The sequence below is a fragment of the Grammomys surdaster genome, unplaced genomic scaffold, assembly GCF_004785775.1.
Source record: "Grammomys surdaster isolate TR1022 unplaced genomic scaffold, NIH_TR_1.0 126158, whole genome shotgun sequence".
Classification (NCBI taxonomy): domain Eukaryota; kingdom Metazoa; phylum Chordata; class Mammalia; order Rodentia; family Muridae; genus Grammomys; species Grammomys surdaster.
The window spans coordinates 6,948,734-6,962,138 of NW_021620966.1; the positions used below are offsets into that span (position 1 = coordinate 6,948,734).

Sequence of the window (13,405 nt, forward strand, 5' to 3'; positions counted from 1 at the left end):
AGACCCTTCCCAGGTAATTTAAAATATGTTTCTTTCAAATTTTACACGATGACCGCAGACAAAATGGTCAAACAGGGAACACGCTGGGATGAGAGTATCAGATGGTCAATGGGCCGAAATCAGTGGAATTTAGAAAACACACTTAACTGTGAAGTAGACAGACAGACAGACAGACAGACAGACAGAAAGCTTTAAAGTACAAAATGGTCTAATCATCATCAGAATCGGAATCGTATTTCTTTCCTCGGATAGTTTTCTTTTCCAGCTTTGTGAAGTTTGTCCCAAATTTCTTTTGGCTCTGAAATGGTGGCTCCATTAAATTTCCACTGTAATTGATAACAGAGGAACAACCAAGTCTCCATTCTAAGGTTTCTGTAGTGAAGTCATCTGTATTTCCTAGGTCGGTGAATCCAACAACATAATCTTGTGTCTTGCCATCTCTCAAGAGAGCTAGTGTGGGGATGAGTTTGATCCGCAATCTCTCACAGAGGAATGGTGCTTTTTCCACATTCAGCTTTAAAAACTTGGTTTCGAGATGTTTTTTGGCCAGAATTGCCAAATGTCTGTCTAGTATTTTACACCTGAATGTGGTGTCTCTGTAGAAATGGCAAACCACTTTCTCACTCTCCTTGACTTCTTGAAAGAAGTCTCTCTTGCTGCTGATTTCTCTGTACTCCCCATGCCCTTTGAAAAGCCATTCTTGTTTTTGCTGTTGAACCTTCCTGAGCGCCGCCAGTCTCTGTTGTTTGAGCAGCTCCAGTTCATCTTCACCGATCTGATCCAGTTTCTGAATTTCAGAGTCCAAGTGATTTTCCACCAGCTTGGTAGCCTGGAGGAACTGGTTCTCTAGGACTTATGAGAACATGTCGATGGATCCATTACCTTCCATTGTTCTAAGTAGTCTTGGTGCTGGATAATTGGTGAAGCTTACAAAAAGAGGGAGCCGCAGATTAAGAATACCAACCAGGTTCGTGGAGGTTTCAACCTCGCAGCAATTGTTAAGGGCGGTGAACGAGCTCAAAGAATTTTTAAAATATATGAAGATATGTTTGTTGACATTTCTATTTCAATTGTTATTTTTATCTGAAAGATTTAATTTGGATGGTAAAAATGCAGAAACAATGCTAATTGCCTCCCCTCAGCCAAGAAAAAAGATCAGAAGTCACATGGAGTTGCAATAAAATGGGGTTTTACTACATTTTACCAAAGGATTTTGATTCCTTTCCTTGGAGGTTCTGTACCAATCAAATAACCTTGTACTATTTACCTTGTAAAATGTGTTCTTTGACAATTTACATGTGTACATAATGCTGTCTGATCTCACTCAAATCGGCTGTATTTACCAGTATGAGAGAAATTTGTTAGCATTTACGAATAATTTCTTTTCTGCATATCTCTACTGAGTTAACTCATTGTTTTGTAAGGTATTTGATATGAGCTACATCTACTGAGTTAATTTATGAATAATTTCTTTTCTGCATATCTCTACTGAGTTAACTCATTGTTTTGTAAGGTATTTGATATGAGCTACATCTACTGAGTTAACTCATTGTTTTGTAAGGTATTTGATATGAGCTACATCTTTTTAATGAGTATAAGTCTACTCCACCTCTGTATAATCCATTGGTGTTTGACATGGTCCATTATATTCTTTTCATATAAAAATAATGGCTTTTCTATTGAAATTATTTTGTAGCTCAGGTTGCAGGTTTGTACATTAAATTGTTAGTTACTAAATATTAAATCTGAAACTTGATATGATACTTCAGATATAGCTGAGGTAAATTATGGCATATGGCACTATTATAAGGTGGACTATTTTTACAGCAACTTTACCCGCTTTATAGCCACAAATAAGTATTTGTCCAGCATGTGTGTAGTTTTAAGGAAATTACATTGCAGCATGTAATTACTCACACTGAAATCCCTCTTTTGAAACTTGACCTGTCTCTGATGTATGTGGTTAGGAGTTGGTAGCGTATTATGTTGAATAAGTTTTTTTTTTTAGAACTTATTAAAGCACTGATGCTTCCTTTAGACTTTAAAGAATCCATTTATGTTATTCTGGAATAAACCTAGAGAAAGAAAAAAAATAAAAAGATCAGCCAGCATCAGAACATCAATAAGCTCTTGGGTTTCCTCAAAGACACCTTGTGTATACAAAGATTGTAAACATTAAACTGATAGCAATGAATAAATAAGAATATTTAGAAAATAAAACCAGTGACATGGACATAAGAAGAACATTCTTTTTTCACTATTTACTTTCCTCATTAAGCTGAGATTACAGAGCCACTTCCTTGGTCTTTGGTCCTAACTCTGTTACGAGTTTGTATTTCCCTTCACAGCTCTCATTTTATCCTCTATATTCTACATTCACTTCTACTTTGGAGTCCTGCATCCTTGCAGAGAATCACACATAATTCAAATAATTTTCCTGATTAAAGCATCCATAAATATTTTCTAATCATTGTGGTCTTGCTGATCACATTTATCTTTTCATGTCTACCCCCAAACTTCATTTCATTGGCATTTTGCAAATTACAGTTTATTTTATTATATTTGCCTTGTTATAACTACTTGTTTTATGTCTACCTTTTGTTAAATGTCTTTGTGTCAAGAATCTTGCGTTACTTACAGAGGTGTAGTGCTCATAGCAGGTGTCCGAACCTTGTTCTCATTGCAGATTTATCAGCATGTGTAGTGATGCTGACATTGCTCTAAAAATGTCTTAATACTCATCCAAATGTCCTACTCTTCAGGAGTCTACACTAGACATGACTTTTCCTTGTCATTTTTGGTGAGCTCTTGGCTCCGTGATTGCTCCTCTCTCCCACCTATCTCTAATCTGACAGTTATTTCGAATATGAAAATAGTTATTGAATAAAAAGGCCTTGAGATAAAGTCATCACTTTAATGGTCTTGGTGTCATTTAAATCATGTAAGACACAGAGAGGGCAAAAACTTCCAGAGTAAAATGGACACTTGAGATTTCCAGCTCTCCAAAGTGTTTATGACTGGGTTTTCTGAATCATTGAATCTGTATCAAGATCTGTGGTCCTGGCTGGTGACACTAACAAAATAAACATAGAAAAGCCGTCTTACAAAAAAGACTATTTGAAGTTTTTCATAGTCTCCCTCTCTCTCTCTCTGTGTGTGTGTGTGTGTGTGTGTGTGTAAATGTGGGTGTGTGCATGAGACATCCTACATGTCTCTTCTTGTTCACCACTGCATATACCAGTGGCTTACAGATTTTTAGAGCTTCTCTTACATCTGTCTCTGATCTCACTATAGGTACACTGGAATCATCTGTATAGCTAGCTAGTCAGTCCTACGGATCGAATGCTGGTCTTCACGCTTGTGCAGTAAGTACTTTATCTACTGAACCATCAACTAGCCTAGGACCATTTACTATTATTAGCTACTACTTTAGTTTGATCATGGAAACATAAGTTTGACTTTCTAGGCTCAGTTCTAAGGTAATATTGATTAAAAATGTCTCTTGTCTTTTCACATGAAGAAATGAAGAGCCTCTCATATTTTTAAGGCAGATTTATATTCTATAAAAGTTGAGCTTGTCCATCATGTATCAAATTAGAGGATCACAAAATAAAGAAAAATACTTTTTTATGAAGGACAACTTTTTCTCAAAGTTTTAGAGATCTTAATATATCATTGTAAAGAAAGCAAGGTGGAGCAGAGAGGCTCACATCCAGGAATCAAGACAGAGAATGCCTAAGCTGGCTGGCTCTTTCTCTATTGCCTTCATTTTTATTTCATTTACAACCCCAGTCTTTGGAATTATGCCTCCATATTTAAGTTGAGACATACTCCTATTACTTTTCTTAGGAAATGTCCTGATATACCCATATTAGTGTTTTTCTAATTGCTTAGGCACTTATGATTTCAATCAACTTGACAGTCAAAATTAACTATTAGAGTTCCATTACTTATAAACTCAACATAAAAATGTATCATCAATAAGTCACAACATTTCACCATTGGGCTCCTAACATACTATGTAAGTCTCATTATGAAAAATGCAGTCACTGTATTTCCAGCTTCTTATAGTCTTGTAAGTTCTATTAGTATTTAGAAGTCTCCAAAGGTTCCAACTTGAAAGTGTTCTTTGAGTTTCTAGGAAAAAAGTTAGTCATGAAAATTTGTAAATTCAAAAAGAAAATTATACAATTCTAAGATGAAGTAGGCTTGGGTATCCTTCTTGTTATAAAATGTAGAAATGGAAAAACCGTAATGAAATTCTGAACCAATGCAATACTAAACACTAGTAGGGCCATAATAAATTTCTCCAGCTTCATGTGATGTTATAGGGTAAGTCATTGTCTCTGTATCTTGCCAGCTGTAATGCACTTGATCACTTGAGTTAACTCTATTCATTACCCATAGCTTTCCTTAGCTGATGTTTCCTATTTCTGCTATCTCCAGCATGCTTGTATCTTTAGATGTTTTACTTTACTCTCATAGTTGCATGCACCATCCTCTTAGAAGGCATGTACAGGGATCTAATTTTGCACAAATTGTCTCACGCATCAACCCTTAGTTAGACGTTTCAGAGGAATCATTCATGACCCTATAGATTGCATTCTACATGCCAGAAAACTAGCATTACTTGGAAAGGGTAAGGTCTTCCACCAACTCAAGAAGTAACCAAATACCTTTAGACAAAGATCAGATAAAAATAAACATCTAAGGTGGTCCTATGTAAGCAGGTTGTCAACTAATACACTTTTCTTAAAAGAAAATATGAGTTAATACATTTACTTGTAAGTATTGTATTTACATTTACATTCATAAATAAGGTTTAGTGTTTGATGGGAAGAGTCTGACTCATTCCAGAAGTGTCCTCTAAGGTTTCTTTATTATAATCACAATGTATTGTAATTGGATTCTTTGTATTTGTGCTCTTCTATGAAGAAGCCATGTCTATTTGATCTTCAATTTTACTTTGGTTTTTAGACAAACTAGAAATTTTAAAAGCTTTTGATTTTTGATCCAGAGTATCTCTGTACACTTGGCTAAAATTGGCCAGTAATAACATTGTATATATTGGACTACCTTGAAATATCCTCTATAAGATTGTCATTTTAAAGACTGTCACTTCAAGGCATAGCTTACCATAAAGTCTCAAGGTTTGCATAACATATATTCAAGCCTTTGCTCACATTATTTCCGTACCAGCTTGCTATAGAGTTGCCATTTCCAGTTGAAATCTCATTGTTCTTGATTTACTTGAGATACATAGAAGATTATTAAAACACTTCTTTGTTGTAGTAATTAAATAAAATTGGCTTCTGGTCAATCTGGCTATCTATGCTCCAGCAGCTCTGCCTATCCCAGCCGCCATGTTTCTCAGCCAGAGGCCACATGTGTGCTGCAGCTAGAAATGGCCAACTGCCACCCACGAGACTTCAGCATGGGAGATAGCTCAATCTCCCATGCTGTCTCTGCAAGGCTGGCCATTGCCTAGATCATCCTTCCATCCACCTGGGCCCAGTAGAAAGTTGAAACTCTAATGATTAAAGATTAATCAAAGGCTTATATATTTGGTAATGATCAGTAACAAGATTCCCATACAATCAGAAGTGTAACCCAATACCCAAAACCCAACCTAGATATAACAACTACCTTTGATTGCTTCAGTCATGTGAACATCTGCCTCCATCTCCTCCCTCTCTCTCTCTCTCTCTCTCTCTCTCTCTCTCTCTCTCTCTCTCTCATTCTCCTCTCCTATTTCCTAGCTCCTCCTCTTTCTTTTTCCTCCTCTCCTCCTTACTCCTCCTTTTCCTCTCCTAACTCCTCCCACCTTAGCTCCTTCACTTCTCTAGTATATCTTTGAAGGTGTTTACAGGGAGAATTAGAATATGGATTCTCTGAAGTAATTAATAATTGAACTCACTGATGAATTAAAAATGTACATAGAGTGGTGGAAGGCAGCCAAACTTGGATAGGTGAGGACTGAAGGGAGGAAGTAGTAGCTTAAGGGTATGTTCTTAGGACTCTCTCTTGTGCTAGCCCTTTCTGTTATTGCTACATCTTACTTCCTGTCCGCCAAGAAGTGAAGATTCTCTCCATCACATGTTCTTCCCATTATTATATTTTTCCCAAGATCAAAGGGCAAAACAATAATGGACAGAATCATTTGAAACCACGAGGCAGAATTCATTTTTCAGCTTTTAAATCAGATAATTTTTACAATGTTGAAAATGCAACAAATACAAGTAACGTTCCAATATGGGGTCAGTATAGATCAGGAGAAATCAGAAAGAGGACAGGCTTTATGTATTCCCATAGACACCAATGAATCACTCAATTTCTTCTGAGCAGAGAAGTGAAATCATTTTACACATTTTTGAAAGGATGCCTCTGAGTTAAAGAGGGACTGTAAGAGAGAAGATCAGAAGTTTAACGACCAAAGTGACTTAAACAACACACATGAGAGACTTTGGCTTAGTTAAGCTATCATCAAAAAAAGTGACAAAGGAGAGAAGTGACCCCCCTTGGGGGGTTATTTAAGGTGGGTCTAACAAGGATTCATATTATACTATATTATATTTATTATATTATATTTATTATATTATAGTATATTGTCAGTATGAAAGAGAGAACTGACTTGGAGATGGCACTGAGAATTTTGTTATGAAAAATAGGTGGGTGGAAGTCATGCTATAAGTGAGTCTGTAAGTACAAGTACTGTTGTGGGTGAACATTAGAGGAAGGCCAGAAAATTCTGTTTTATACATGTTAATATGAGATATGGCAAAGAAAGTTGAAAATAATGTTACTGGTATTTATTTTGACTTTTTCAAGACTACATATATGCCTTACCACCTTAACCTTGCTGTTCAATTTGTCCATGCTTCTCATCACTACACTTTAAACCTTTGATAAGGAGGCTTTATGGTTTATCTATTCTGAACTGCTTATAATGCTGAAATTGTAACTGAGTCCTATCAAATTCTTGTACCCTCATTCTTGTACCCACATGCTTATCTCCCTAAGCAAAGTATTACTTTGAATTAAAAAGAAAAAAAGGATAACAACTGTATTGAGAAATAATCCAGTTAAGTTACTGCCATGTCTTTTATTTGCAAAAACATAGTTCTACAAACAAGTGAGTGAAATTTAGTAGGAAATATATATTGACATATACACAATTCTGGTGTATATATAATTTTTTGTACATATGTAAGCAGCAGTTTTTCTTTATAAATATTTTCTTTATATATATATATATATATATACATATATATATATATATATGCACACACACACACATTTCAATACATGCTTGATTGCAGATAGTAATTTACTTAGAAAAATACTAGAATTAGACTAATTATAAACTCATAGATGTTAAATAAAAGAATTGATGAGCATATGAGAAAGACAAGAAATAGTCACTTTGTCTAAAATATAGGTTGGCTTTTACTTGTTAAAGTATTGAACAAAGAATGCCCTATATTCTGAGGTAGAATTTGCTCAAATATGCTGATTTTTGTCCTTGATTTTGTGTTTTAATTCCCTAGACATCCAATAGAAAGATGCAGGACAAAAAATGAAGATATTCTGCTCTTTGGGAATGCCAAATCTCCAGAGGGACTATACTATTACTCTTCCAGTAGTAATTTGTGGGTTTCTAAGAGAACACATGTGAAAGAAGAGCCTTCAGATAGATTCAGAGGGAAGCTACAATATAAAATAAATGTAATGATATAGTCTACAGTTGCATACACCCACAGGGTAATGACATGTACTTAGAAGGAGGGCAAACTGATAGAAGCCTCCCAACAGATGTTCACCTTTTAAAAATGGGCAACAATGTATTTTTCTTCCCACAGATGACAACATTTAACTTTAAAGGGAATTTATTTCCTAGTTTCTCTTTTTGTTTTATGTGTCAATTTCTGCTGTTCAGCATTTAGATATATAAAAGTATGAAATGGGAATTCCATAAATAATGTTTTTAGATATCCTCTACTACAATACATTATTGCCATTAAACTGTTAGCAGTCACTGCTGTACCTGGTTTGCCTGCTTGCCATACCTGGATGGTAAGTTAAATTTATCCTCTGTTTGCATATGTAGGAAAATCATGTAGAAATTGGTAGAATTGAGAGCTTCAGCTTATATTTGGATTCTTGGACTATATTTCCTACATATAAAAGGGAGTTATAGGTATTGTTTTTATGAAGCAAGTGTGTTATTCTAGCTTTGAGCAAAATCTAAGATATATGTGCTTTTTGCTCTGCTGAAAATGTCAGTGATAAGAAACGGAGTATTTTGAGAATCTAGGATCACTTTACTATTTACAGTAGCAATCATTTATTTTATCTACCTATCTACATATACGTCTGACTGTCCATCCATCCATCCATCCATCCATCCATCCATCCATCCATCCATCCATAGCATACATCAAAATACCTAGTAAAATGTTCTTAGTAATTAAACAGAGTATAAATCTCATGTCTAATATTTCTTTTTTTAATTGGATGTTTTATTTACATTTCATATGTTGTCCCCTTACCCCATCCCCCACCCACCCAGGAATCCCCTATCCCCTCACCCCTCCTCCTGCTTCTCTGCAGATACACCCATACCTACCCCCCCCACTCCCACCTACCTACCCTCAAATTCCCACCCCCTGGGGCGTCCAGCCTTCATGAGGCCAAGGATCTCTTCTCCCACCTATGCTCAGCAGGACCCTCCGCTCTTATGTATACAGCTGAAGCCATGGGTCCCTCCCTAAGTGCTCCCAGGCTAGTTGTTTAGACCCTGGGAGCTGTGGTTGGTTGGTATTGTTGCTCTCCTCATGGGGCCACAAACCCTTTCAGCTCCAATGGCCTTCACTCTAACTCCTTCATTAGGAACCCCATGATCAGTTCAATGGCTAGTTGTGAGCATCTGCCTCTGAATATGTCAGACTCTTGCAGACCTCTGAGGAGACATCTATATCAGGCTCTTACCAGCATGCACTTCCTGACTTCCACATCAGCATCTACCTTTGGTGACTGCACATGGAATGGATACTCAGGTAGAATGGTCTTCAGACAGCCCCTCCTTCAATTTAAGTAGTGATATAGACTATAATGTATCCTGTTATCTGCTCTATGATTGGTGTTTTAAGGATACTATTACTATGATGAAACACTATGACCAAAGCAACTTGGGGAGAAAAGCATTTATTTTGCTTATGCTTCAGCATCACAGTTCATCCCCAAAGGAGGTCAGGACAGAACTCAAACAAGCAGGAATCCGGAGACAGGAACTGATGCAAAGGCCCTGAAGAAATGCTACATACTGGCTTCCTTACCATGGATTGCTCAGCTAATTTCTTATAGAACTCTGCACCACCAATCTAGGATGTGTCCACCCACAATAGGCTAGGCCCTCCTCTATCAATCACTAATTAAGAAAAGCCCTACATACCCTCAGCCAAATGTTATAGAGACAGTTTCTCAGTTGAGCCACTCTCTTCTCTGAAAATTCTAGCTTCTGTTAAATTGATATAAAACTAACCAGCATGCATAGAAATTACTAGGTTGTAGCAGAAACTATAAATTCCCCACTGCATTCTTTTGTATTTCTTTCCTATTTGCATGTTCATAGATCTCCAGTGACTTTCTTTTCTACTCATTATCATAGATATATGTGTTGAAGAAGTTATTCTCAGATCATTTGAGTAGCCCTAAGTCCTGTCGCATGCTCTCTGATAACAACAACAACAACAAAAACCAAAAAAAAAAAGAAAAGAAAAGATGCCTAGAAATCACTGCCCTCTATAAACAGACCATAAAACAACTTCAAGGCAGTAAGTCTAAACACTCTAAAACACTCTATCTTCAAGTAGGAATAGCTATAAAGGGTGACTCACATATGCTATCAAAGAAGTTGTTCCAAAAGGTTATGTCAAAATAAATTCATGGGACTTGCTTTATATGACTATCCCATATGATATATTTCTTTTCTTATTCATCTTGGGAATTTAATAGCTCCATAGAGTAGGTTGTGTATGTATGTGTGTAGGTAAATGATGCATAGATGTTTGATATAAATACATAGCTACATATAAGAGATAGATGGATAGATTGATAAAGATATAAATTTCAAATATGTATACAGACACATGGAATCCTGGTAGAAGTATGGATGCATAGATAAATTAATAACTACACACATACATATACACATACATAAACATATATGTACACAGATGATAGGTAAATAGATAGATTAGTTGATTAAATCTTGTCAGAATATGTGTATATGAAACTTGGTCCCTGACAATAGGTTACATTATTACCCAAGAGTTCAAGGCTTATGAAAGACTCAAGTTGAAAATCTGGAAGTGTAATGTCAGAAGTAGTGGTAACTCAGTATTGTGTAAGGAACAAAAACAGTAGGTACTAAAACAATACACCATTATCTTGTTATTTCCCATGAGGATTAATCATAAAATCATCTAAGATTTTGTTGCACTATATTTACAGTGAATTGAAAATAAAACTATCTTCATATAAGGCAAACATTATAGGACAGAATTTTCACTCCTTGTGTGTTTTGGCTTTCATTTCTGGAGTTGTGATTTATTCTTCTTCGTTTGTTTCCCACTACTCACAGAGGTGTCCAGAATACCAGGGTGGAAGAGCATTGCTGGCCAGGATCATAGGAAGAAATATTTTTTAATCATAGAAAGAAATATTTTCTAGACTATTATTAAAAGGAAAAAAATTCACTATTAAGATTAATAAGCAAAACAGATCTATTCATTCTCTAAGAAATACTTGGCCTTGTTCTACCAAACAAATACTCAGACACTCTCTTCTGCATTTACCAAGCTAATGCCTACTGAAGTATTAGAGAATGAAAATATCAGACAATTCACAGCAAAATTCTTTGACATAAACCTGCAAAAGCTAATCTAATGAAGGCAGCTTTCAACTTAGTTATTTGGACATTTACTAGTGTATCTCACTTCCAAAGTATTCATGTAAGTAGCTAAAAATTCTGTAATGAATCAACAAAATTTATGAGAAAGAAAAATATTTAGGGAGCATAATTGAATTATACTTGTGTATTATGTCTTACTATTAGATATTTTACAGAGCAATGTAAGACAATCATTTAACTTATGTAAACTTTCATAGACATATGTTTCTATCCGTGCACATATATAATAAATAGACTTTCATACCGAATGGAGGCAGTGTATAAGTCATACGGGATGAAAGGTGTCTGTGTATCACTGGTTGTTCTGTTCTTTCTTTCTTTCCTTCCTTCCTTCCTTCCTTCCTTCCTTCCTTCCTTCCTTCCTTCCTTCCTTCCTTTCTTTCTTTCTTTCTTTCTTTCTTTCTTTCTTTCTTTCTCCTCCCTCCCTCCCTCCCCCCCTCCCTCCCTCCCTCCCTTCCTCCCTCCCTCCCTCTCTCCTCCCTCTTTTCTTTCTTTTTTTTCTTCCTTCTCAGCATTTTCCTGCCTCTGATTCTCATGAATTTGCATTTTAGTTCTCACAGTCCTTGGGTGAGTGATCTCCTCCAAGATTGCTTCACAGTTGTCAGAATAGCATCTCAGAAAATTATAGTTTTATAGATTATTTTCTTGTTACACTGTTAGTGTACTTGGTGTCAAGAGTCATGACATAGTTGTCATATTCCCATTTGCATCTTGTGGCTAAAATCTGAGCATATAGGAATGGATCAAAAAGTATTTGTAAAGCTAATGAATAAATAGTGGATGAGTCTAAAACGTCAAAATGTTGAATTTCCCTCATAATTTGTATATTCCTAGAAGAGAATATCATGTTAAGACAATGGAGTCTAAGAAACAGTTCTCAGTGTGGAGCTTGCTTTGTGTCTAGAATATTGGCACTGTATCCTAGAGGAAAAATGTGAACAGTAAGGCTTCTTTTGCAAACTTGATAAAAGCCAAAGCTTTATGTTTTGTGTCATATATTATCTATGTTAAGTACCTATATAAATGTTAATATAATATAAATGGAGTAGGTACTCTAGACTAAACACAGCATGTTCACAGACTCAAGTCATAAATCTGTGCTTTCATTTGCCCAGTGCTTAAGATAACATTGGGGAAATACGTGCATTCTCAAAGGTCTTCTAACTGATACTCTGAATACTTTCCTATGAAGGATGCAGTGTATTTTTCTATTTTGGAGGCAAGAAAGACATGGGAAGAGAGCTAATTAACTAGAGGTACAGTTTGCACAGAATTGATGATGCCATGCCCTTCTTTCTTCGGTAACCTAACTACATTTGTTGACTCATATTTCTAGAATTGATTGCTGTAGAGCAAAATGTTTCATATTTGCTATATTCCAGCATCCCATTTCAATTTGTAGAGAATTATATTTATAAATAATAAAGTTTCTGAGATCTCAACAATAGTATAGACTTCCTCAAATTAAGAGTATTTATTAGTACTAAGAGTAGTACAGAAAATATAATCTTAATGCATATAACACCACCCGTATTCACTGATTAAAAAGACAAGCTTATGTCTATCTAGTGTATTTTTGATAACACAGTGTCAAAACCATAATCATAATAATCACATGAGAACTACTTGAGTTAAGGGCACATTCCATTTTGTTTTTTTTAGGCCTATTTTTTATTGATTCTTTGGAAATTTCACATCATATATCCTGATAACTCTTAGCTAAATCCCATGTCTTCCATGTTCACTCCTCTCCCTTCTGACAAAAATTAAAAAATATAATAACAAAAGTTAAAAAGTCCAATTTGTGTTATCTAAATTCCATTAATACTACTAATTCAAACATATGAGACCCTATTATAAGTTGAGTCACTAAATTTATTAAAACATATCCTGATTCTCATATAAGTATTTGATAAAATTAGATGACTTCAAGGCTTACCTTCAAATATTCTATGAAGATTTTGGTTTTTCTTTTAATATCATGTCAAGAATTCACATTCCATTTTATGATTGCAATGTATTCCTAGATCTTAGCATATTCTCTGACATATGACAGATGTTCAATGTGTATTTGCTGAATGAATTAAATATAGAACATCATTTTATTGACTTATTCTCAAATTATATGTAGCCATATATTTTAATTGTGTTGTCATTGATAAAGCATATTGCCCTAAAAGCTTTGACTTCAAACAGGAAGGGAAAGGTCTGAAGCATTTAGTATATCATTTTTCCATTGATACTGGGTTGAATAGGGGAATATCTGGCCAGAGAAGAAAATTATGTGTTATCAGTAATTTATCATTGAATTTTATCAAATGTTGTTGATTATTTTAAGTATTATACCGGGAATTATAAATTATTTATTTATATCATAGATTACATAGCCCTTTTCAGATGATATAAACAAATTATGTATTCCTAAACCTTAAT

General features: G+C 35.2%; 1 pseudogene; it reads right to left on the minus strand.

The window, feature by feature from the left end:
- Positions 1–208: 208 nt before the first annotated feature.
- LOC114612296 lies at positions 209–904 on the minus strand (annotated as a pseudogene).
- Between the last annotated feature and the right edge of the window lie 12,501 nt (positions 905–13,405).